This window comes from Ascaphus truei, chromosome 1 (assembly GCF_040206685.1).
Source record: "Ascaphus truei isolate aAscTru1 chromosome 1, aAscTru1.hap1, whole genome shotgun sequence".
Classification (NCBI taxonomy): Eukaryota; Metazoa; Chordata; class Amphibia; order Anura; family Ascaphidae; genus Ascaphus; species Ascaphus truei.
Window position 1 is genome coordinate 441,003,265 of NC_134483.1, and position 24,250 is coordinate 441,027,514.

Genomic DNA, 24,250 nt, shown 5'->3' on the forward strand with positions numbered 1-24,250 from the left:
CGCTTCTTGCACCTTCTTCCAACATTCTCGCTCCTTCACCAAATCCTGCCACAGGACTTCATAATCATGGCGGGCAGCTTGGAGTGCAGAAACCAAAGCCTCTTTATCCTGGTTCAAGGATTCAGCTTCCCTTTGCTCCTCCTTTTCCTTTGCCACTGTTCCCGTGACAATTCTGCCGGTCACTACGGTCTGCAGCACATCTCGGCGCCTTTCTGATGCATGTCCTGACAGCGTAGGTTCAAGTGGCTCGGTCACTTCCCCTGTGACTTGAGGAACAGTTTTCTTTTTCTTCTTCTTTCTTTTTGCTTTATTAGCTCCAGAGATATCAGTGGTACTGGGCACACACTCACTGGTAGCTTCCACATCTTGCTTGCACTCACAGGGCGTTGCTTGCTTTTGCAGCTGTTTGTCTTTGAAAATTTTGGGACACACATCTTCCATGTGACCTACTTCACGACAGGCCCAGCATACTAAATTCATCTGTGGGTACGGCTCTCCTTTCCGGGGCCACATACGAGTCGTCGTCATCATCATCGTATGGCCTGAAGGGACACTGTTTTTCAAGATTACGTGCATTGCAAAACAAACATTTCACGTCGGCCATTTTAGAAACCCGGCAGAGACAATTTGCTAGCTGCAATTTCACTCACTTAGGCAAATTACATACAGCACTTGCTAGCTGCAAATTTACTCACTTCAGCAAAAGGCATTAGCTTTACAAACAGCACTTGCTAGATGCAAATTTTTTTTTTTTCTTCAGCAAAACATTTTGGTTCTCTGTTTGGGTTCAGGGTGCTATTGCATCCACACCTCGCACATTCTCTGTGTATGCTAGAAGCACAACTGATATACACAGTGGGACAGACTTCACTCATAGCATCTGTACTTTAGTTCAGCTGGGCGGCCATTTTAAAGCCCCGCATTTATTTGCAAACCCACAGACGTTTTAGTGTCGACCCGCATTCTCCACCATATGTGACAAACGCCCCTCTTTTGTAGTATTGACGTCTGTCTGGGTTCTTCCCGACACAGTCTTCTAGGGTTAATTATACAACAAACAGGATCATGCAAAGTATTATATTGCTTAAGTCAGGCTTCTGCCTGCTTTATTTTCATCCGAGTAAGGTACTGCAGCTTTAAAATGTGTAGGTTAGAGGCACTCAGACATTTTCATTCAGCAGTTCACTTATATCAGTGTCATAGCATTTCACACAGTGTCACTTTTAAGAAATATATATATTATGCAGATAGAACACTCCGCACGCTGACTGTGTCCTGCAGCTATCTTGAACCGCTTCAAGACAAAACGTCCCACGTCCCTCTGTGGCAGTACCTCCGTATACGCAGGGTTTGAAATTTCACTGGACAAGTAAACGCTGGCACCTCCGAACACCAAACACTTCCGCGTCACGTGAGGATGAGAGTCCCTCTCGCGTCTCACGAAACCTCCAAAAAAGATAGTCACAGGATATCCCCAATCGCAACAGCTTTGTAAGGATCCGGGAGTCACTCACCTGCAGCCCCGCCGGGTCCTCCCGCGGCACACAGGCAGCCTTCCTACAAGACACCGATCGCAGCTCCACGTGGGCGCGCGCGCGCACGCCAATGCTCCTCTTCAAGGGTTGGTCCTGCGGGTATGCCCAGTCACGCACCCGCAAGCGCTGCTACACGGAGGCGCGGCCACACGGAGGCACACCAGCCCCTTAAAGGCACAGTACCTCAAACTATTGCTGCTACTAAATACAACCTTACTACTGGGCTTTATGGCTCCTCCCCTGGGACTCATGCTGGACCTATCCCTGCCGTAGCCTGGCCCTTCCACACCCCCCCACCTTGCTGCACTGCCATTGGGTCCTCTCTCCCATATATACCCTACAGTTTCACTAACTCGTCGGCTGAGCATAGAACCAGTTGTTCTCATCACTCTCTGCCTCCCTAGTCCTGTCTTGTCCTGTCTTGTTTTGCAGTCTTCCTCGTGTACCGAACCGGCTTCCTCTACGACTACCCGCACCTCTGGCATCCCGAACTTGGCATACGGCAATACGACTCCCCGCACCTCTGGCACCCCGAACCCGGCAAACGGTAAACGATTACATCCTTCTCTATAACCCCGGACTTGGCGAACAGCACCCTCTACCATCCGTACCTCTCCTGCCCCGACCCGGACTCCCAGACCACTCTACTCTCAAGACGTGCCCTCGTGGCAGTGGGTGGCGTTATATCCTATCCCACTTCAGCACCGTGGTCCCGCCTCGTTTGTGATGAGCTCGTCCTGACAAGCTTGTCCTCCACAGCAATACCTCATACTCCACGTACTCCACCCTACTAGTTTCGCCGTCGGCTTCCTCAGGGGCATGTGTTGGAGCTGTTAGACCTGTCTCTATATATACACACTACCTGCACAATAGGCCAATAGGCAAAGCAATCATATAAGCAAATTCACCTGATGCATATTATGTAAACACTATGTTAGAAACAGGTATTCCCTAATCCCAGGGTGGGCAACCCTGTCGCCATTCGCCACTTGTGGCGAATTGGCAGTACAAGTGTGCCGAATTACAACATACGGGCCGCCGGGACTCCCCCCCCTTGTTAACCTAAATATCCATGTAGTTTTCAAACGGTTAATTGATAGTACTCTATCACCACCTTTGTAACACAGTTTTGATAAATCAATACCAAAAAACGTTATGCTGGCTGGGTCACTATTGTGACATAATTTAATGTGGTTGGAGACACAATGGGGGCTATGCACTAAGCTCTGTGTTTTTGCGCCGATTGGAAAATGTTTGCTCCGCCGTTAAAATTTGAAACCAAAGGCGGGATTCACTAACATGTTCAGGGCATTTTGTTCCGGCAGAGCAAAAATCAGCCAGATCGCGCGAGCTTCTTCCCCCCCCCCTCTATCGCGCTTAAACTTGTAAAGCGCGATAGCTGATAGAAAAAAAGCTTGTAAGAACTGCATGGAGACGCTGCGTCCCCATGTACGGCTCTTACAGGCGATCGTGAAGCATAAATATACATCTCCTGAGCTGAACCGCATTGTTTTCAGCCTTGGGGACCCCCTACTTCATGAGATACAGGCCCCGTTTGGGGTGCCGGTAACCCTGTGCTTTTAATTCTCCCGTGTCACGTGACTGGGGGATTTAAATCCTGCAGGGGGATTTTGATGTATTTTAAATGTATTTTGCTTGTTTGTTTAGAAATGTTTGTGCAATGTCATTTTTATTTAGTTCGATGTAATTTTTATTGGTGTTTTCAATAATTTATTTCATTGGGGGCTTGGTTTTTAATAGTGGCTTCTTTTTGGCTGATGGTGGTTACTTTGAACTTTCATTTATTTCATAATGGTTTGGTTTTGGTGTTTTAATAGTGAATTGTGTAATTTATTTTGGATTGGATTAATTGATTGTTGGTAATTTATTTCGGTTTACTTCTTGCTTTGTTTTTATTTATTATTGTTTGGATGGCATTGGATCTTGTTTGTAATTGTTTCTTTTAGCTTGAGCGTTGACTGGCATAGTGTTACATGATACACAGATTATTTGCATCATGCACTCACTGTGCCATTCAATTGTTTGATTGGCATTTGTTATATATTTAATTGGCTATGTGCTGTGTTTTATTTGGCTATGTGATGTTTTTATTTGGGCCTGTTTTTTAATCCTTACCCATTTCTTTGTATATTGGTTAATCATGCCCATATTATATATTATATATGGCATGATCTACCCACTGTACAAATGAATGGGTAAAGGGTGGGTGTTGTCACCTGGGGAGGGTGTTAGGCCTCCCAGATGTGTATTGGGGGCAGGGTAGGTTAACCCCTTAATTACTTTTGCGGTTATTAACCACTAAGGTGATTACGGGGCTAGGGGACATTAGAATGTATTTGCAAAGTATTTTTCTGGCAACGGAGGACAGGGACCTTGTAGTATCCTTACGAGGATGCCCATCATATTGCAGGGGTAAGTAGAATGGTTTTATTTACTTTAACCAGCATAAATAATGTGTTTAATAATGGGCAAATAATCTATTATCCATATCTGGATAAGTTATTTTGCCCATTACTGTATTGTATGTGTAAATGAGCAGATAGAATTGGCCCCTTATTTAAAATAAATTTCTAAAATAACTTTCTAAAATAACTTCAAAAATTATATCAAATTCCCCTGGGGGTAGTATGAGACTAGTCACTAAGTTCATTATTACTCCAGGGGGTTAATGAGGTTATTTTCCTAGGCTTTGTGCTAATATGGTTATTTGTGAAATTTACTCACCTAATGATAATATGGAACAGTTTTTGATATAAGGTTATTGAGTCCTGCGAGCTTAGCTCTGACTCATGTATGTATAAACACATGTAATCTCTAACATCTCCTACTAAGGCTTTTATCACATTAGATAGTAACATATAATTAATTTTTATGGATTACATAAGTACTCAGTGTGTGATGAATGTAGATTTATGTCCATATGGTTCTAATTTTATTTAAATTTTTTAAATCTAGTTAAGGGGGGATTTATCTTTGTACCTTCTTAAGGGTGCTCTGCGAGGTTTTACTCTGACACTCATAGGTTAATCAGGATAAGCTGCGATAATGTTGTTTATCTCTTGTTCTTTATAATATATATTATTTTATATTTATTTTATTTTTTTAAGGTATGGACAATGATGTAATTTTAAGGAGTCTAGAGCTCAAATAGCTCTGAATATCTTTATGTTTACATATTAATTCATTATAAGTATGTTGCATCATGAGGAACAATAGACTAATTAATAGTCATTGCTTTGGTTCAAAGTATTTTAAATCGTTTTTATTTATATGTGTCATTTTTAAATCAATTATAGTTTATTATTTTAAGTTTTGTCATGTTATGTATTTGTGTGTGTGTGTATTATTTTGTAAGTGGTATGTATTTATTATCATTTTTCTAATTTACTGTTAGCATTTAGTTATATTGATTTGTCAATTAGTATGTGAGCAGTTGATTGGATGGTCTGATAGCCTGAAATAAGACATGGTACCCTATTGGTTAATATAGGAACCAGGGGAGGTATATTAGTGCCTCTCTGAGTGTCTATGGCCAGGCCCTGATAAAGTGTCATGTGACACGAAACATGTTGGTGACATCATAACGCAGCGACGCATGGCCGTGACGACGGTCAGTTTGTGTAACTGGTGGAACCCTACCTGCCACGAGGAGCACAAAGGGGAATTCTAGTGCTTAAGGTCTGTTTTTTCTATAACATCTTGCATTCCTAGCACCTCTCCTTCCCTGTTACAATCTAGGGTTGTGCATTTGGGTGTTTACATCCCTTATTCCTGTGTGGCTAGGGCTCGTGCATAATTTATTTGTGTCAATTTAGACAAGGTTATTATTATATTACTGTATAATGTGTATTTTTTGTATGATGAATGATTTTTCATGTTAAAAATATATTGTATGTATTAATTCTGGTTTCTTCTGGTTTCATTTTCATGCACTCCTATTTTTGTTTTTTGCTGTACTGTATGTCTGTATGTGGTGGTGGTGGTGGGGGAGTTAATTTATTTAAATGTAGTCCATGTTTTATTTTTTTACATACAGGGTTGGTATAGGGCTGCGGGGACCTATGGAGACCACCTGAGGACCCCCGGACACCCACGGGTACCACCTGAGGACCCCCAGACGCCCACGGGTACCACCCGAGGATCCCCGGACGTCCACGAGTACCACCTGCGGACCCACGGGAGACACCTGCAGGGAAGAACCGGGGGCCTCACAGCTGTGGGGGCCCCGCGGACTCGCAGGGACCAACCGAGGGCCCCCAGATCCCCGTGGGAACCACCCGAGCGCCCCAGACACCTGTGGGGATGACCCGGGGACCCCCAGACACCCGCAGGACCACCCGTGGACCCCATTGGGGCCAGCGGTGACCCGTGGAGACCACCTGGATGCCCACGGCGCTTAGCGGGGACCACCAGGAGGCCCCCAGACACCCATGGGCATCCCCCGGGGTGCACTGTGGGGCCTGCAGGCACCCGTCGGGGCCAGCAGGGACCCCCATTGCCCTGGGGTATTAAGCCTGTATGTAAAATAATAAATCATGTTTTTATGGGTGGGCACAGGAGGTGGGTGGGTTATGTATTGTTTATTAAATACTGTAAAGTTTATAGTGGGGCTGTTCTGTGTAGTGTTTTTATTGTGGGTAGCAGGGGTGGGTGAAGGGGGTATTGTCCCCGAGGGTGGGTGGTTAGGCCTACCGGGTGGGTAGTGGGGGAGGGTGGGTTAACCCCTTAATTACTATAGCGGTTACTAACCGCTAAGGTGATTAAGGGGTCAGGGGACATTAGAGTGTCGCTTTTTATTCTTCTGTATTGTTTGCAGTACCGGAGGGCATGGACGGTGATGAGGATGAGGACGGCCTTCATTGTGGCAGCCTGGCAAGGGTAAGTGCAAGATTTATTTACTTTATTCTGATTAATGTATTTTAAATGGGCAAATGCATTATTATCCATATGTGGATAATAGTAATTTTGCCCATTACTGTACTGTATGTGTTGGGGGGCATGGGGGGAAGGGGGGTGTATTAATAAAAAAAGTATTGTTTATTTTTTTGTGGTACACCATTGGTACCGCAGGCCCACGGGAACCCCCGGACTCCCGTGGGGATCACCGGGGGACCCCTGCGGAGATCAGCCGGGGATACCCGCCTGCCTGTTGTATGGATGGTGTGCCTGAAAAACGGTAAACAAAGAATTTTTTCTATGTCCAGTTCCTTTTGCGCCTGCCTTTAGCTGGTGCGTTTTTCCGGCGTGCTTTTAAAGCACGATTCAGTTAGCGCTGTTTAGAGAATCCCGCGGACTGGCATAAATCGGAGCATTTGCCTATTCGGGCGGGTTTTGCGCGCAGACCAGAAAAAATGCCTTTTAAGGCCAATAAAGTGCTTTTATCACTGCTTAGTGAATCGCACAGCAGGCTGTATCGGCCTTAAAAGGAACTTTGCGTTCTTAGGCCTCGTTCAGGGTGCCGGCTTCGGAGGGGGGGGGCATGCTTACGTGCGGACGGATGTTCGAAACAAACTGTTTAAACTGAATAGCAGTTGTCAGGGTACCAGCTTTCATTGGCTCCGAAGTACGGAGTTGACGCTGCGACAGTTTCCATAAACAACTCAAGTTGTTTATTCAAGCTGCAGCAGCGTCACTGGCACTTCGGCTGCCAATGAAATCATTCGGGAAAGTGTAGTGAGAGGAGCAACACCGATCCCTAACCTCAGGTCTGTAGCTCCGCCTCCTCAACGCTAGCAAAGGTCTGCTGGGGATAATGTGCACACATCGCCCAGCAGACTGCCGCGCGCACACGGGGACGCGCGCCCTCCAACTCCTGTCTCTGCCACCCTGAACTCGGCCTTAAAGCTGCAGTTCAGTCTTTTTTTTTTTTACATTTATTTTTTTACTTCAATAGTTTTATGTGGGCAATCTCTAATTAGCTAAAGAACTGTATAGCTGCAGGTCAATTCGTTTTCCATGTATTGATAGGTCGAAATTTGGTGACATATTAAAAGCTGGCATTTGTTTATAATCTGCTTGACTGGCAGTGGAAGCTCATGAATATTCATGAGCATTCCTGCACTGACAAGTGCTAGAGGGAGGGCAGGGCTGACAAAGGGGTGTGCCAGGGCTTGTGACAGGACATGAAGGGGCAGTGCCTTCGCAAATGGCTGTTAAAATAGAATACAAGAAAATTGGTCTTTCAAAGTTGTTTTTTTAAAAACAGAAAATGCTAAAAGTCTTTTTTTCTTACTACAGAACTGATTTATTAAAAAAAACACACATGCAGGATATTGACTGAACTGCAGCTGTAAACGACTTATCACTGGTTAGTGCATATCCCCCTATGTGTCTCCAAACCTGTCCTGATATTCCTAATATGTAGATAAACTACAAATGTAGATGGGCATGTTGGGCAAGTCACTTTATCTCCCTGTGCCTCAGGCACCAAAAAAACCATAGACTGTAAGCTCCACGGGACAGGGACTGTGTCTGTAAAATATCTCTGTAAAGCAAATGTCACTGTACAGTTTCTGTACAAGAACAAACTATTATTATTGACGGGAGGTAGGCGTGTTAGATAGTACGTGCTGGGGACACGCTAGTGAGCGTGAGGACGCGCGCCCGGCGTTGTGCGTGCACGTGGCATGTGTGTTTAGTTGATATAGAACAAGCGGTGATGCGCGGCTATGGGGCGTGTCACTGACGTCACAGCATCAAGCCGCGCTGTGGTGGTTGGTTCGCAGCGTGGCAACAGCACGAAAATACACATTTCTTGTATTTTCACAGATCTGCCGCCCCAACGCTCACGGCCGTGCGCACGCGCGTCTGAAGTTTAGCAACTGCAGGCTCATACCCTGCAATTATCATTGACGCTCGCGCACTATATCACAGCCCATATATACTTTCCTGGGTGTGCATCCTTTCCCTTCACCTGGGCCCTAATTAATAGACTGCACTATATCACAGCCCATATATACTTTCCTGGGTGTGTATCCTTTCCCTTCACCTGGGCCCTAATTAATAGACTGCAGACTGCAGTGTTAGATTTGCCATTAGGCCCTTGGCCTAAAAAGCGGCTGAATCTTTTCTGGCAGATTTTCCCTGCATCATGACGTCACAGACAGTTCTCAGCTCGCCGCCTCCCCTGAGCCTGGATTGGAGTAGACGCTGAATGGGCGGGGCTACAAGCAACTGCACAGCGCGGCAACAATGTTTCAATTCTGCCTGAGCCACGCTGTGCAGCTGCTTGTGGAAGGAGAGGGCAGAGGCAGCAAACAGCAATTGAGAGCAGAAGGCATCCACTGAGAGCAGAAGGCATCCACTAAGTGAGGGAGGGGAAGCAGATTCTGTTTTGGAGGGACAGATTCTGTTTGGGTGGAGGCACATTCCATTTGGGGGGGATCCGTTTTTTGGGGTGGGACAGATCCTGTTTTGTCGAGGGGGGGCACGGATTCCGTTTGGAGGGGGATTCCGTTTTTTGGGGTGGGACAGATCCTGTTTTGTGGGGATCCACACACAGATTCTGTTTTGGGTGGGGGATTCTGTTTTATGGGGGCATATTACATTGGGGGGGTCGATTGGTATGTGCGCATGGTATTGTACCAATTTATGTGTGCAGGGGGTGCCATTTTGTGTGTGCTGGAAGGGGGGGGGAGGTTGTTGGAGCAGTATTTTGTGTTGTGTTGAGGAGAGGGGTGTGTGTGTGTGTGTGTGTGTGTGTGTGTGTGTGTGTGTAGCACTACCAAAAAGGTACGCTTTACTTACCCAGCTTCCTGAAGTCAGCGGAGGAGGAAGCGCGCAGTGCACTGCAGAGGAGGACGGTGGGGGCCGCCCCTAAGGTGAGAGATGTGTTTGCTTACCCAGCTTTCTCATCTGGCCTCGTCATTAATAGGGGGAGTTGTGTATTGCTGGGAGGCTGGTATTACAGTATGTGTATTGAAAAAAGAAGAAAAATGCGGCGCTAATGTACAGTACTACTAAGTGTATGTGATAGTGCAGTGATTTTCAACCGGGGTTCCGTGAGCACCCCTCAGGGGTACCGCGGCCGTTATTGTGGGAGAGATGCCAGGGTGGGAGAGCCGTCAGGGGAGGGAGAGCTGGGACAACTCCCATGCCGTCTGAACCCCGGCAGCACTCCACATAGCTACCTGCTATCCTTCCTCTCCCTGTCGGCGTCGGAAGTGGTGTCAGCTTCCGGCTGTCGGGGTAGAGGAAGGATCAGGCAAGAGCGCACGCCGGCAGCTCACTTGTGAGAGAGTCTGTTTCTGTGAGAGAGTCTTTGTCTATGAGAGTCTGTTCCAGTGAGAGTGTCTGTCTGCGAGAGTGTCTGTCGGTGTGTCTGTGAGTTGTCAGTGTGTGATTGTGTGTAAGTATGTGTCAGTAAGTGGGAGAGGTGTGTGTGTGTGTGTGTGTGTGTGGGTGGGAGGGGGAGTGTGCGCGAGACGAAAGATTTAGGGGTTTCGAAAAAGTACAGGCCTCAGAGTGGCAAAATTGTAAATCCGCCACTGACTGCAGTGTAAAAAGCGGTCCAGACACCTCCCTGTGCTGCTGCTCTGATCTGGAATCCCACACGCTGACAGCCTCAGTGAGAGAGGTGCAGGGAGAGCTGCGGTACAGGTACAGGCTTCTGAGTGGGGAAAGAGTTTCCTTCTCCCACTTATGAGGAACTAAGATGTGTTAGTTAGAGTAGGGGTGCGCAAACTATCCCCCCTATCTCCTCTCCCCTCTTGCTTGCGCCCCCCTCCCTGAACGGCTCCGGCGTCAAATTATGCTGCGGGGTGATGTGACATCACATCACCCCGTGGTTGCCATGGAGACGCGTCACTGGTACTCCAGGTAAGTGAAAGTTACAGAGGCCTCGCGCGATCCCCGGCATTTATTTTAAATGCCTTCGGTGAAGTGCGGGGCCTCTGTAACAGCCGCGTCCCCACCCCAGAAAATCTCACGCCCCCACTTTGCGCACCGCTGAGTTAGAGCTCCAAAGTGGAATTAGGCCCTTTTTGTTTTTATGTATCCTTATTTTACCCTGTAAATAAACCCTGTTAAGCGAATCCTAAGGTTTCCTGCATTTAATACGGGATAAAAGACCCTGCAGCGTGACATCACAATATATATGTAAATGTTTAAGATGACGTTAATACTGTAAGTACACAAGTAAAATCCTACATGTACAGTATATACAAATATATTTAAATCATTATCCAAACAAAACCACTCATTGCACATACATGTGTGTCAGATATGCTTATACTAGCATCACCTAATAACTCAACCCTTACATATTTGAAAATGTTAGCAAAGAAAGTCCAGACATGACAAACAATAATACTCACAGACACAGGAGGTAGAGATCATTACAAAGACAAGGGGTCAGGAAAAATGGAGAGACAGGGAGAGTTGTAAAATCAGTGGTATAGCATTGGTGGGCAGTCATTCCAGGGGATGCACGTGGGCCAGGTGTCATTCACTGGTGACCCCTAAACAGGGCCGCCTTGTAATTATGCGAGACTCGGTGCAGGCTCTTTCGCGGGGGCTCTAACCTGGCCTTTCTCTTACTCAGACGTCACGTGGTCATGACTTCATGGTGTTACGGCAATGTGACACCATTTGACGTTGCGGTGCCATGACGGGACGCTATAGGAGGGAAGATGCCAGGAGATACCGCTGGCCCAGGTAAGAGATACAAACAGAGGCCCAGCACTCTACCCCGACAATCAGTTTAATTGTTGTGGGGGAAAGCGCAGGGCTTGGTGTGATGGCACCAATGGAACTGCCATTAAATCGGCCCTGCCCCTAAATGCCACGATCACCATCAGCCTGCTCTCCCTCTCTCCCCAGTACAGAGGAATCAGAGATGTTGCAGCTGTGGTTTTTATATTTTTTCCACACTCCCTGGGCTACTTAATGACAGTGCAGTAATACATACTGGGCCTAACCTATGGTAATCACTAATTCACAGTGTAATTAGAGGAGAGGAACAGGATTCTTCTGCGCAGAGACATCAGCTGACTGGAGGGATCATGGAAAAGCTCCTATCCACGGATGCCACCTCACTTCTGCCTGTGCACCAGGGAGCTAAAGTGAAAAGGTATATAGTTTATTTTATCTGATCATTTTATGATCAACTTTAAAATCATACATCAGTAATTTGCATTGTAGATCATTTCCTAACTTACATTTCAACCCAGTCTGAAAAGAGGTAATGATGGTAAAACACGTGCCTCAAAAGTTCAAAACTTTAACTTTATTCCATACAAAAGAGCATTCTGAAATATATATTAAAAACAATTCATGTTGGAGTATTAAAAATATAGTAATATATTTTCCCAAATATTACAGGCTATTAATACTTAATCATTGTATTTGCAGACAGTGAGAATCTTTGAGGAGCCCAGGTGGTGAGGCAAAGATGGGAGCAGTGGGTGAGCACATGGACCCCACACCACATTTAGAAGTCCCTCAACTCCTTCAGCCAGAGAATTATTGTCTGATAATCTTTGTAGTAATGTAAATAATGAGGTTTACATTACATAGAAAAGTTACACAGGTGTAACTAAACTAATGGAACTAAGAAGTCCCTGTCCAACAGAGCTAAAACATCCAATCTCACATCTACCAGACCTAGTCTATCTTCTGCATCAGCCGTCAAAAGGCCTATAAAAAAATAAGCAACCAAAACATGTTTTTGTTTTGTGATATACATTTTTTTTTTTGCCATTGACTTATTATCTGAGTGTGCACATCTATACCATTACATCTACATGGACATATATACGTAAATGTTTAAGATTCAGCTAATACTGTAAGTACACAAGTAAAAGCCTAAACGTATAATATATACAGTACAAATATGTTTCAAACATTATCCAAACAAAACCACCTGTTCCACATAAATGTGCCAAACATGCTTATACTAGCATCACCTAATAAAGTCTTGACACGACATACAATAATACACACAGACACAAGAAGGCAAAGATCATTACAAAGACAGATAGGAAAAATGGACAGACACAGTGAGAAGTAAATCAGTGGTATATAGCATTGGTGGACACCAGTCATTCCAGGGGATGCATGTGGATCAGGGGTAATTCACTAGTGGTCCCTAAATACCACCATCGTCAACAGCCTGCTCTCCCTCTCTCCACACTACAGAGGGATATGAGATGTTGCAGCTGTGGCTTTTATTTTGTCCACACTCCCTCCCTCATTTACTTAAACAAATTGTAATTTGTATTGTTTTGTATTTCACTCAATGTAAAAACCGTGGCACTCACATTTTTTAAATTCTTTAAAGACAGTGTATAGAGCTCTTTGGAGGTGGTCCCCAGTCTCCAACCTACCCTTTCCCCGCGTCCCTGGAGGACGTTGACTTTCTAGCCCGGTGTCCTCTTCCTGGTCCGGATGTCACGGATCTCTCATCACACAATGTTTGGGGATGGAATCAGTGGATAGAGAGGGGTGATCTGGCACACAATCAATAAAACACAATGAATGTCACCTGCCGGTGCCCACGGACCAAGGGGGGTCGTCCTGCCTGGTCCCCAAGTGGTATCATAGGTAAAGAAAATAGTCCAGACACACGGTCTTATCCAAAAGTAGAAACTTTAATCCAGCATAAATCCAACGTTTCGGCTGCGCACAAGCTTGACAAAGAGTGCCTGGACTATTTTCTTTACCGATGGAATCAGTGGAACCACTCTGTGGACCTTTTTCACCTCCCTCTCCATTGTGACTGTCTCAGTAAAATACAATTTGTACTTTCTACACCATTGGGTCTTCTCTTTCTATGAAAAACCTGGATGAGCAAAGCTGCTGTACGTGAGGAAAAAGGTCCTGTTCATTTATTTTATGATGAAGCTTTTCTTGTAATTCAATGACCAAGTCTTTCATCCTCCTGCTCTGCAACCGTCTTGCTCTGCCCCCCTCATGCCGAGCGAGGAACGGTCCTTTTAAATTTCTGAGATTGTGGTCTTTGTTTGTTTTTGTTTTTTTAATTGAAAATTTTTATTGCGTTTTCCATAACAAAACATATTACATTTCAACAAGACCACAAAGTACCAGTTTATAGTGATTACAATATTCCTTTACATTTAACAGTGCACAAAACCAGTAAATAATATATTAAAATTACATATACTTTAGACAATGACAAACAAAAAATGAAATAACATTTTAAATCGATGAGTCAGTTCTATCTGCATTGCATCATCTCCCTCTGTATCGTTTCTCCCCTTACCCACAGTTCCTTCTGTTGTTTCTGAGCTATAGATCCTGACCTTATCTAGGGATAACAGATATTAGATATTTTATATCCCCCCCCCCCTCATCACCTTCTGTGCCTCTCACGTACCAGACGTCTTAGTAAATACCACGACGTTTGGTCAAACGCCCGCATCACAACCTCTTTGTCCCTGTCTGGCAAAATTTCAATAAAGGGATCCCGTTTTTTAAATAGTGTTTCAGTTTTTAGCTCTTTATTGGTTTCGGCTTCCATTTTATCTAACATGAATAATTGTGCTAAATATTTGTTTATCTTAATGTTAGGGGGTATATCCTTTTATCCATTGTAACATTACAATGTTACAAACCCCCTCCCCCATGGCTCCTGCCACCTCCTCCTGATTGGCTGCTGCAGTGTACTGCAGCAGCCAATCAGGATGGAACAAGCTGCCCAGCCCCTTAGCAGAAGCTCTGCTTTCTCCCTTCTCACACCGGTTCGGCAAATGGGGGACATTTTAGGTACAGGTTTGCGCGAACCGGCTGAATCCCTATACTGCCATACCTGCTGCTGCTCTATCTCTAAATTTGAGTGAAAACTTTTCTCCAATATCCAATCGCCACATGCCTTATAACACATGCTAAATTGTACTTTCTGATATCAGGGAAATGTAGTCCCCCCCCCCCCAATTCTCTGCATAGTTGTATTTTTTTTTTAATGCTATTCTGGGTCGCCCTCCTCTCCAAATGAACCTACTAAATGCTCTATTTAATTCTTTGGTGTCTGTATGTTTTATTAGTAATGGTAACATTTGTAAGGGGTAGAGAATTCTGGCAAAGCTGACCAGTTTGATCAGTTGGCATCTCCCTTACAGGTACAGAGGAAGGTTCTGCCACCCTTCCAGTTCCTTTATTACCTTCTGAAAAAGACACTCAAAATTGTCTACATATAGTTTTCCTAGTTCTGCTGCAATATTAATACCTAGATATTTAATAGATTTCCTTGTCCTTTTTTTTTTAAAATTTTTTATTGTCAACATTTTTATAACAGTGAACATATAACACAATATGATACACTACAAAACCAAACATCACAATACAACATACAAATTATAATAATCATAGATATAATTTGTTAAACAATAAATACAGTCACAATACAAAAACTAAACAAAATTCACTTAGGCTAAAATCTGATAAGTCCATTCATATTATTCTCATTTTGGCAGATGATTCCTCTCTCATCTTACAGTATTTTATTACCAGTGAACTCAGACCACGGCAGCCAGAGAAACTCATATTTTAGCCTTGTGTCAGATGTTATATATGAGAGTTGTTCCATTCTCCTAACCTCCCATACTCTCGACTCCCATTGCCTCATAGTGGGCGCCTCCAGTTTGTTCCAGTTGGCAGCTATAGTACATCTTGCTGCATTCAGCATATGTATTAATAGAGATTTCCTAATTCTATGCCCTTTGACACCCTTTCTGTTTAGTAATAAAATACTCGGGTCTTTCGGGATTCTAATCTTGGTTATATTAAAAATCTGCTCCACTATCTTATCCCAGAAACACTTTATTTTTTTACACTTCCACCACATATGAAGCATTGTACCCACCTCCCCACACTCTCTCCAGCACTTGTCAGACGTTCCTGGATAGCATTCGTTCAATTTTTGTGGCGTATAGTACCACCTGTACATTATCTTATCTGCTGTATTTAATACATTTATTTTCATTCACCTGAGTGCTGTCTCCATTTTTGCTGCTATGCGGTAATGTATACTTTTATATATATATATATATTGGAAATCAAAGCTGAACCTAAGCCCGGATTTGTATTAGCTTGGGAAAAGGAACTGGGTAAGGAATACTCTGCACTAGAATGGACACAAATGTGGCGTAATGCCAGCTCCTCCTCGATATCGACAAATATACTGGAATATATATATATATATATTTGTCGATATCGAGGAGGAGCTGGCATTACGCCACATTTGTGTCCATTCTAGTGCAGAGTATTCCTTACCCAGTTCCTTTTCCCAAGCTAATACAAATCCGGGCTTAGGTTCAGCTTTGATTTCCAATATTGTTTTATAGATATACGATATATTATGTCCTCTAGCACCCATCAATACCAACGCCGCTTCAAAAGGATTCAATCTCCTCAACATATTTTTTTATTTCTTTTGGTGTTCATATAGTGGACAGTTTGCGTATATTGCCATCTTTCTCCTTCTTTAAAATCAAACTGGTCCTGAAAATATTTAAAACTTCTGATTTCTCCCATATCCATCAAATCTCCTAGTCTTAATAGCCCCACTCGGCTCCACTTTTTAAATATTCTAGAGTCCAACCCTGGGGGAAAGTCGGAGTTCCCACATATTGGAGTGAGAGGGGATGGGAACGTACAAACCCTCTCATCTTTGGATATTTCATCCCAAGCACATAGAGCTGCACCGATAGCAGGGTGTTCATAAGGATCTTTAGGTCGATCTATCTTCCTGAGCCAAGGAACCTTATTTGTATCTATATTTTTACAGTAGTTATTTTCAATTTCCACCCACAGTTTATTTTTTGTACAATGATACCATTCAAAAAGAGCGTTCACCTGTGTAGCAAGATAGTACTTATTAATATTCGGCAAACCGAGTTCTCCTTGTGATTTATGTCTTTGCAGTGTTTTAATATTAATCCTTGGCTTTTTAAATTCCCAAATACATTTATTAATTTTACTTTGAAGCATAGCAATATATTGCTTGGGGACTTTCACTGGGATAGTCTGGAACAGATACATAAGTCTTGGCAAGATATTCATTTTAATACAGTTAATTCTACCTATCCACGAGATAATATTCTTATTCCATCTTTTTAAATCATCTTCTATTACTTTAGCTAATGGGGTGTAATTAGCCTGGAACAGCTCTTCTACTCTTGACGTTATATTTGTACCTAAATATTTTATACTTCTATTCTTCCATTCAAAGGGGAAATTTTCTTTTACCTGGGCTGCCAACTCTGCTGACAGATTTATATTGAGAGCCTCTGTTTTTGTTAAATTAATTTTAAAATTGGATGCTAAACTATATCTACCTAGAACACTCATTATATTTGGTAATGAGACTAGCGGATTAGTTATTATCAGTAGGATATCATCTGCGTATAATGCGATCTTATGTTCTTTCTCACCTATTTGAACTCCTGTGATATCTGGGTGATTCCTTATTGATTTTGCTAGCGGCTCCATTATTAGAGCAAAAATCAATGGGGACAACGGGCACCCCTGTCTCGTACCATTAAGTATATTAAATGAGTTCAAGATCTGTCCATTTATCTTGACCTTTGACGATGGGTTACTATATGGTGCCTTTACATACGGTCTAAACATATCACCCGTTCCTATACGCTCCAGCATTTTAAACATAAAGTTCCACTGCACTCTATCAAAAGCCTTTTCGGCATCTATGGACAGTATCATAGTTGGGGTGTGTTTTATTGGCCTGGTGCAGTATATTTATAATTCGCCTAGTGTTATCTTTGGCTTCTCTTTTTGGTATAAATCCGGTTTGGTCCCTCTTTATCAGTTCCGGTAGATATTCGTTAAGTCTATTTGCTAATATTTTGGCGAGGATTTTGACATCTACATTTATAAGCGATATTGGGCGATAGCTTGCACAATTTAGTTTGTCCTTGCCTGGTTTAGGGATAACTGTTTTATATGAGCTTCTGACATATACTGGGATAGATTACCCGTATCTCTCAGTGTATTAAACATACTTTAGAAATATACTAAGTATGCGGCAAACCATCAGGTCCCGGGCTTTTCCCATTAGGCAGATCTTTTTTTTACCTTTTCTATCTCCTCCCACGTTATAATTGCATCTAATTTAGCTCTCGCCTCAGGTGTGATTGTTTTAGTTTGAATGTCCTTCATAAATATTTCTATATCTTCCTCTATATGCTCCCTTTTCCTTTTCTGTACATTCTCTATATTATATATCTTTTCGTAAAATAGCCTGAACTCTTTAATAACTTTTGGGTCCTGTGACACTACTCCGTCCTGTTTCCGAATTTTACTGATATTATACTGTTTCTGTTTTAGCTGATTGGCCAGTAATCTATCCATTTTATCACCTTTCTCATAATATTTATGTTTAAGCCATATCAGTGACTTTTCTATTTTTTGGGTTGTTAGCAAATTAAATTTTCCTCTGGCTGTTAGTTCTGCTAGTATCTCCTTATCGGCTGTCCTCTTATGTTTTATTTCTAGATCTTGGATTAGTTTACTTATTTCTATCATTTCTTTTTCTCTTATTCTTTTCCTAAAAGAAGCTTGTTGAACAAATACTCCTTATAACGCTTTTATGAGCCTCCCACAATATTGCCGGAGACATATTTTCTACATTGATTTCTGCAAAATAATTTTTAAGAGCATCCTCAATTACTAGTACTACATTACTATTTTTCAGTAGCGACTCATTCAATCTCCATGACCACTCACCTTTCTGTATAATTCCTACCTCTAAATCAATTTCTAAGATTACTGGTGCGTGGTCTGACCATGTGATATTGCCAATAATAACTTTCCTTATTTTACTCTATAAAATATATCTTTCCTTATTGGTCTATAAAAAAATTATCTATTCTGGAGTAGCTATCATGTGGGTGTGAGTAATATGTATAATCCTTCACTGACGGATTTAGAATTCTCCAGGCATCGACCAATGCCTGCTGGTCCAACATTTTATTTATAGATTTTGTCTGCCTTTTACTCATTTTTGTATATCCTTTGAGGTATCTAACATCGGATTTAACGCCACATTAAAATCTCCGCCCAGGTATAGAGCTCCTTCTCTAAATACATTAATTATTGAAAGTACTTTCTCTAAGAAATCTACTTGTCCCACATTGGGGGCGTATATATTTGCCAAAGTGACCTTCTTTCCTTTTATCTTCCCTTTAATCATTATATATCTACCTTCTAAATCCTTCTTAGTGGTGATATCTTGCAACTCAAAATTTTTGCTAAGTAAGATTCCCACCCCATTTTTCTTATCTCTCGATGAGCTATAGAAGTTTTGTACAATATATTTATTGATCATTCTTGATTCTTTATCTCTCTTAAAATGTGTCTCCTGTATGAACATTACATCACACTTCATCTTTTTATTTCTTCAAGAGCCTGTCTCCTTTTCACAGGTGAGTTTAATCCCTTCACATACAGGGTACCTATCTTATATGTCATATTTGTTGTGGTGTTTGGGTTCGTGGTTGATGGATATTAACCGACCTTAATGTATCTCTTACTGCAATCTCGGTCTTCCTTATTGTCATCTTTTCTTTGGACATCACCTGCCAATTGAGACTTTGAGTGCTTCCTCTCTGTATCATTTGACTTATAGAGAAAATACAAACAAAAACACATAAAAATACACTCAAATAAAAATGTAACCAAAAATTGGGATCCATTTCTAGATCCCCCATTTCCTGAGACCTTCCGTCCATCTCTCACGAAATGGGTGCCTCCGTTACTCCAATCCCTAGTAAACAGAGCCACACGTCCACATCACCTCACCAATCGTGGTGTGGAAACGTAAAGAGAGGGAGACGAGTGTAAACAGGCCCGGGCGGTCCAGCCTAACCCTGGCGCAGCACCACGGGGGGGGGAGGAGGGGGGGAAGGGAAGAGGGAGGAGGGGGGGAAGGGAGGAGGGGGGGAAGGGAGGAGGGGGGGAAGGGAGGAGGGGGGGAAGGGAAGAGGGAGGAGGGGGGGAAGGGAAGAGGGAGGAGGGGGGGAAGGGAGGAGGGGGGGAAGGGAAGAGGGAGGAGGGGGGGAAGGGAGGAGGGGGGGAAGGGAAGAGGGAGGAGGGGGGGAAGGGAAGAGGGAGGAGGGGGGGAAGGGAAGAGGGAGGGGGGGAAGGGAAGAGGGAGGAGGGGGGGAAGGGAAGAGGGAGGAGGGGGGGAAGGGAAGAGGGAGGAGGGGGGGAAGGGAGGAGGGGGGGAAGGGAAGAGGGAGGAGGGGGGGAAGGGAGGGAGGAGGGGGGGGAGGGAGGAGGAGGGGGGGAAGGGAGGAGGGGGGGAAGGGAAGAGGGAGGAGGGGGGGAAGGGAGGGAGGAGGGGGGGGAGGGAGGAGGAGGGGGGGGAGGGAGGAGGAGGGGGGGAGGGAGGAGGAGGGAGGAGGAGGGGGGGAGGGAGGAGGAGGGAGGGAGGAGGGGGGGAGGGAGGAGGAGGGGGGGGAGGGGAGGGAGGAGGGGGGGAAGGGAGGGAGTGGGGAAGGGAGGGTGGAGAAAAGGGGGAAAGGGAGGGGGGAGAAAAGGGGGAAAGGGAGGGGGGAGGAGAAGGGGGAAAGGGAGGGGGGGAAGGGAGGGGGGGGGGGAGGAAAGGGTGAAGGAGTAAAGGGGGGGGGAGGGGGGGAAGGGAAGGGGGGCGAATGCCACTCATCAATAGTTTCTTAGCCCTTTCTTATATATATACCTAGTATTTAGCCTTAATTTCACACTTAATAGCAAAACAACATTTTACCCTTGATTTATTAACTACAATACGTCTGTTATAGCTTCACAGTACGTCTATAGATCTCTTTATAAACCAATCTAACAAAAAACAAACAACCTTTCCTTAAATCTAACTTTTACTCAGGCTTATTCCCAAATAAAAGTAACCTCTTCTTTTTTTTTTTGTTTGTTTTTTCCCTTTTTTTTTCCCCCCTCTCTCAATACCCCTTCAACTGTCACATAATCAGATCTCTGTTCTGACAGAAAAAAACAAAAAGATATATAGTCAATAATCTCAGTTATTTACTCTTCTTCACTCGTTGGTCTCTTTCTTCCTGTGGTGTTCTTCTGTCTCCGTGCTGTCGGCCACTGCTATCGCTGGCCTTTCTGTTCGTTTTGCTGACCACTTCCCGCCACCGTTGTACCCTCCACTCTGGGTGGGGCCGAGGTGTTCCTGAAGTTGCGGAGTCCTGCGATCTTTCACTTTCTTTGGGACCTGGGATATTGAGTCTTTCAAAAAAATGAGTGGGATTTTCTCCGTATCTGAGCACAGTAGCTTTCCCTTGTTGTATCACAATCAGTTTGATAGGGAATCCCCATTTATATCTCACGTTGGCTTTTTGTAGACACACAGTGACTTCCCTCATTTCTCTGCGGTGCTGTAGGGTTAACGTGGAGAGGTTGTTATACAGCTGGATCTGAGCCCCTTCATAGTCAATATTATTAATACTTCTGGCCTTCTGCATAATTAGTTCTTTTTCTAGGAAGTCTTGCATCTTAACAACAATGTCTCTCGGGGGATCTGATGGTCTGGGTCTCAGCGCTCTGTGTGCCCTGTCCATCTTCCAGGTCCGCTCCTGTATTTCTTCCATCATGTGAAAGAATAGTTTTTGTAGATATGGGACTAATTCTTGGGATTTCACCGTTTCAGGTATACCCCTGATCCTTATGTTAGAGCGTCTCCCTCTATTATCCAAATCTTCTATATGCAGGAGCATGTTTTGTATAGTCTCGTCCTGCTCTTGCATTTTGTGAGTTACATGATCCTGCACTGCTGTGACCGTTCCTGCTTCTTTCTCTAGATCAGGGGTGGGGAACCTTTTTTCTGCCAAGGGCCATTTTGATATTTATAAAATCATTCGAGGGCCATACAAAATTATCAACTTAAAAATTAGCCTGCTATATTTGGTCAAACATTTAATTAACTCACCCCTAATGTGATGGCTGGAACTGCTTCTCTTTGGGTGACTGACTGACTCTTGGGTGGTGCGTGACTATGACTGACTGCACACGTACACCGGGCTGGGGGGAGGGAAATCAGACTCTCAGACCCACACTCAGACCCACTCTCACTCTCAGACCCACTCTCTCTCACACACACACTCTCTCTGACACTCTCTCTGACACTCTCTCTCTCTGACACACACTCTCTCTCTCTGACACACACACTCTCTCTCTGACACACACACTCTCTCTGACACACACACTTTGACACACTCTCTCTCTCTCTCTCTCTCTCAGACACTCACACACACACACACACTCTCTCAGATACACACACTCTCTCTCTCTGACACACACTCTCTCGCTCTGACACACACACTTTTTTCTGCCAAGGGCCATTTGGATATTTATAACATCATTCGAGTGCCATACAAAATTATCAACTTAAAAATGAGTCTGCTATATTTGGTCAAACATTTAATTTGACCCCTAATGTGATGGCTGGAACTGCTTCTCTTTGGTGAGGCGTGTGATATTAGCTGGTATTGATGATGTTGCTACTCGCAACTGGTTTTCCAGATTTGCGTCTGTCAGTGTGGAGCGCAGTCGACTCTTTGTAATGGTAAGTTTTGAAAAGAACTGCTCGCAGCAATAAGTTGTTCCGAACACAGATGCATATTTCAATGCATGTCTCCTCAAAGTGGGAAATTCATCATTGCTTATGTAACGTTTATAGAACTTAAGCAGTGGGAGGTTGTTGTACCTAGCTTTAAGCTCATCATCGCTTTGCAGCTGAATGATTTTGTGTTGCACTGTAGGTTATCAGCTGGTTCCACATTGAACGGTGTAGCAAAGATGTTCAATTCCATTTGTTTACTTTTCACGTCCTTGAATCTTTCATTAAATGCCTCAATTAGTTAGTTGCGCACATTCTCCAGCATATTCAAGTGTCGTAGAAGGCTTTTGTCCTTCCAGAGTGGGGAAATGCACCGTGTTATTCCTTTCGAATTGCACTTTCCACAGCCTTAATTTAGCTTCAAATGTTTTCACGTTTGTAAGCAGGGAGCTGAGAAGCTGGTTGGGGCCCTGCAGCTTGACGTTCAGCTCTGAGAGGCACTTGGTAATGTCCACCATGAACGCTAGATCACACAGCCACTTGTTATCAGTGAGTTCAGTGACAGGTTTTCCCTTCATCTCCATGAACTGCTTGACTTCATCCCGCAGTTCGTAAAACCTCATGAGCATGTTCCCGTGACTCAGCCACCGCACTTCACAGTGATAAACAAGATCACCGTAGTCAGAGTCAAGATCATTCAGTAACTCCTTAAACTGGCGGCTGTTAAGCCCTCTGCTTTTAACAAAATTTATGCATGACACTACTGTTGACATCACATTGTTGAGCCGCAACGACTGTGCACAGAGACTTTCTTGGTATATGATGCAATGGCATATAATTAAATCACTTGGATCAAGACTGAGACGATTCAGTTCTTTCTTGACAAATGCAATTAACCCTTTTTGCGAGCCAACCATTGCTGGAGCTCCATCTGTAGTAAGGCCACTTACTGTAACTTTTCAAATGTTAGCTCAAGTTTTTTCATTGATAAAACAAGTCTCTCAAACAAGTCCTCACCTCTTATAGTGCCATGCATGGCTTCCAGTGACAGCAGTTCCTCTCGCGTGTCAAACTCTGCAGTTATCCCACGAACGAAAACGGCCAGTTGGGCAGTATTTGTTATGTCCGTTGTCTCGTCACAAGCCAGAGAGAAAAATTGGAAATCTCCTGCAGAATCCTTCAATGTTTTTTCAATATCTTGTGCTAAATCAGTAATCCGATCTGAGACGGTTCTTCGAGACAAACTAACACTCTGAAACACTTTTACTTTGTCTGGTGCTAACAACTCTGCAGCAGCCACCATGCACTCTTTCACAAACTCTCCCTCTACATGAGGCCTCAGCTTCTTTGCGATTAGCTCGCTCACTACATAACTCGCCTGAATAACGTTGTCTCTGTCACAACGAGGCCTAGTGAAAGCGGCTTGTTGTAATTCCAAACTCCGCTGAAGAGCATTTATTTTATCCAGATGCATTTGGCCTCCCAATTGATGTAGTTTAGCATGTTTTGAGCTGTAATGACGCTCCAGATTGGCTTTTTTCATTACTGCTAACGCATCGCCACAAACTAGGCACACAGGTTTGCCTTTGACTTCAGCAAAAAAATAATCATTTGTCCATTTCTCTTGGAAAGATCGACACTCTGCATCAACTTTTCTTTTCGTTGTAGTCGCCATTTGTAGGATGTCACACCACTTACGTTTTAATAACTATCCAGTGTGTGTCGCCAGTGACGCGATTATTTTGCTTTGAACGCTGTTCTCCTGTGTAAAGCTTTTTTGTCAGATCTGGAAGAAAGCAGTATAGGTTATTTTTGTGTAGGTATAGGGCAGTTAAGATAAGCCAGAGTGTGGGTGGAAGAGAGAGGGTGACTGAGTGGGTGTGGGGGGTGGGTGGGTGACTGACTGACTTTGGGTTGTGGGTGACTATGACTGACTGTGGGTTGGTCTCTGTATTCACTCTCTCACTCACATTCTCAGACACACCAGACACACACCTGAGTGGGGGGAGGTTTGGGGAAATCACACACACACAATCACCCACACACACAATCACCCACACACCCTCACCCACACACACACACTCGCCCACAATCACCCACACACACACACTCACCCACAAAATCACCCACCCACACACACAAACACACACCCACACACACT

General features: G+C 43.9%; 1 long non-coding RNA gene across 1 annotated transcript; it reads left to right on the plus strand.

Moving 5' to 3' along the window:
* The first annotated feature begins 8,756 nt into the window (after positions 1 to 8,756).
* Positions 8,757 to 14,807, plus strand: LOC142503518 (uncharacterized). Its single transcript, XR_012804035.1, has 5 exons — positions 8,757 to 8,863; positions 9,307 to 9,376; positions 11,098 to 11,210; positions 11,497 to 11,625; positions 11,907 to 14,807. It is a non-coding gene; the product is annotated as an uncharacterized LOC142503518 (long non-coding RNA).
* Positions 14,808 to 24,250: the final 9,443 nt, after the last annotated feature.